The following is a 3,102-nucleotide window of genomic DNA, read 5'->3' as shown; positions in this document are numbered from 1 at the left end:
CCGGCGCGGCGAGCGCTGCCCGCGGCCCCCGCGCGGCCCTCCCCACAAAGGGCCGCGGAGCTGCGTGGCCACCGCCGCCGGCCGCGGCTCGCCTCCGCGGGCGCGGAAATTTGTTGCACTTCTTGGGGCTTTGTTTGTTTGTTTGTTTTTCCTCTGATTTTTTTCTTTTCGTTATTTTGGACAAAATGTCCTTCCGTGATGTAAAAAATGAGCGAGGAACCTTGGTGGCATTGGGAGCTTTGCAGAAGTTTTCCAAGAAATAACTTCACCAAGATGTCCAGTGATAGGCAAAGGTCCGATGATGAGAGTCCCAGCACCAGCAGTGGTAGTTCAGATGCGGACCAGCGAGACCCAGCCGCTCCAGAGCCTGAAGAACAAGAAGAAAGAAAACCTTCTGCCACCCAGCAGAAGAAAAACACCAAACTCTCTAGCAAAACCACTGCTAAGTTATCTACTAGTGCTAAAAGAATTCAGAAGGAGCTAGCCGAAATAACCCTTGATCCTCCTCCTAACTGCAGTGCTGGGCCTAAAGGAGATAACATTTATGAATGGAGATCAACTATACTTGGTCCACCAGGTTCTGTATATGAAGGTGGTGTGTTTTTTCTGGATATCACATTTTCATCAGATTATCCATTTAAGCCACCAAAGGTTACTTTTCGCACCAGAATCTATCATTGCAACATCAACAGTCAGGGAGTCATCTGTCTGGACATTCTTAAAGACAACTGGAGTCCTGCTTTGACTATCTCAAAGGTCTTGCTGTCTATTTGTTCCCTTTTGACAGATTGCAACCCTGCGGATCCTCTGGTTGGAAGCATAGCCACTCAGTATTTGACCAACAGAGCAGAACATGACAGGATAGCCAGACAGTGGACCAAGAGATACGCAACATAATTCACATAATTTCTACACAGTGTGAAGGAGCAGAAGGCCTCTTCTCACTGTGCTGCAAATCTTTATAGCCTTTACAATACGGACTTCTGTGTATATGTTATACTGATTCTACTCTCTGCTTTTATCCTTTGGAGACTGGGAGACTCCCCAAAAAGGTAAATGCTATCAAGAGTAGAACTTTGTAGCTGTAGATTAGTTATGTTTAAAACGCCTACTTGCAAGTCTTGCTTCTTTGGGATATCAAAATGTATTTTGTGATGTACTAAGGATACTGGTCCTGAAGTCTACCAAATATTATAGTGCATTTTAGCCTAATTCATTATCTGTATGAAGTTATAAAAGTAGCCGTAGAAGACTAGGAATTATGTCATTTGTATTAAACCCAGATCTACTTCTGAGTATGTGGTACATGCTGTTGTGAAAAATGTTTTACCTTTTACCTTTGTCAGTTTGTAATGAGAGGATTTCCTTTTACCCTTTGTAGCTCAGAGAGCACCTGATGTATCATCTCAAACACAATAAACATGCTCCTGAAGGCGTAAAAAAAAAAAAAAAAGAATTGGGATTTCCAAAGTAATGCTGTGGTATTTTGTGTCTTCTTCAAGGATTTAAAAAATTGATGTTTTTAAATTTAGTGACATAAAGTAGTTCATAATAACTCCTTATTATACTTTCAAAATTTATAAGATCTGAAATTAATTCGCTTCTCTCATTCCTGATCTTGCTCTTTTGTGTCATCTCAATTTTACTGATCTCCTCACATAAGCAGCTTTTGTTTTTACCATTTCTCAAAATTTTTTCTGTTTCATTGATTTCTGCTCTTATCTTATTATCTCCTTTATTTGCTTACTTTCAGTTCCATTTGATCTTTTCCCCCTAGTTTCTCAGGGTGAAAGTTGAGCTTGTTGACTTTATACCTTTCTTCCTATCTCATATAGGCATTTAATACTATAAATTACCCTTTAAATACTGCTTAATGTGTATTACAAGCACTTTGAAATGTGTTTTTAAAATTTTCATTCCATTTCAAATAATTTTTAACTCCATATTGATTTCTTCTTTGGCTCATTGGTTGGTTAGAAGGGTTTTATTTTGAAAATATATGTTTTTTAAAAGGTACTTAGATTACATGAATGTTACATAAAAATTAAAGGGAACTCCCATATGCCCTACTCCTTACACCTTTCACGTTTTCCCACATTAACAACATCCTACATTAGTGTGGTATTTTCATTATGATTCATGAACACATTTTGGAGCATTGTTACTAAGCATATATATTATAGTTTACATTGTAGTTTACACTCTATCCCACACAATTTTGTAAGTTAAGGCAAGATATATAATGGCCTGCATCTGTTGTTGCAATGTCATTAAGAACTATTCCCAAGTCTTGAAAATGCCCCATATTACACCTGTTTTTCTCTTTCTCTCCCCTCAGAACCTCCAATGGTCACTGCCTCCACATCAATGATATAAATTCTTCCACTGCTAGGATCACAATAGTCTATAATAGAAATACCAGTAAGTCTACTGGTTCATCCCCCAATCCTGAGGATTCAAGGATTAACTCCACCTCTAACTGAGAAGGGGCTTAGATTCCATAAGGTAGATGGATGGGACTATCTTGCTTGCAGTTGCAGACTCTGTTCCTTGGGATGGTCATAGTCCATCATCACCTCCTTGTTAGTTGTCCTGGGTGAGTCCAATGAACTGAAGTGTAGGTGCTGCAACTCTGTTGAGATTCAGGGCCCAGCTGGCACATGGACAGCCCAAAAATTTAAGTCTCTTGAATACACACCTATCTACTCTTGTACTAACTATAGGCTTAAATAGAAGGGGCAGAAGAGCCATGTGCAGGGAAACCATAACTGAGTTCAACTCTTGTATCACTGGGGAATATAAATTCCAAAGTAGGGCCCACTGGCAGGGCAGCAAACACCTAAGCAGTCTGTCCTGGCTATAGTGTCTGGATGTCTCCAGAGCCCTCAGGAACCCATTTGAGGTAGTATTTACTTTGGAAGTCAATGAGATCCTGCTGAGACATGCATAAGCATAATCGCTGGTATGCTCTCCCAAAGCACTTCGAAGTCTCTTAGCCATATAAACTCATTTGTCTTTATTTTTTTCCCCATTTGGTCAAGTCTTTTTCCAGTTGTATTGCTAGTTGGTGCTTGGTAGTAATCCCTCAGTGCCAGGGAGGCT

General features: G+C 40.1%; 1 pseudogene; it reads left to right on the top strand.

Annotated features, from left to right (window-relative positions):
- The first annotated feature begins 200 nt into the window (after positions 1-200).
- On the top strand, positions 201-1,432 carry LOC131278214 (ubiquitin-conjugating enzyme E2 E3 pseudogene; annotated as a pseudogene).
- The last annotated feature ends 1,670 nt before the right edge of the window (positions 1,433-3,102 follow it).

This window comes from Dasypus novemcinctus, chromosome 4, assembly GCF_030445035.2.
Source record: "Dasypus novemcinctus isolate mDasNov1 chromosome 4, mDasNov1.1.hap2, whole genome shotgun sequence".
NCBI lineage: Eukaryota > Metazoa > Chordata > Mammalia > Cingulata > Dasypodidae > Dasypus > Dasypus novemcinctus.
The sequence above is the reverse complement of the archived record's forward strand: the minus strand, read 5'-3'. Positions and strand labels throughout refer to the sequence as shown.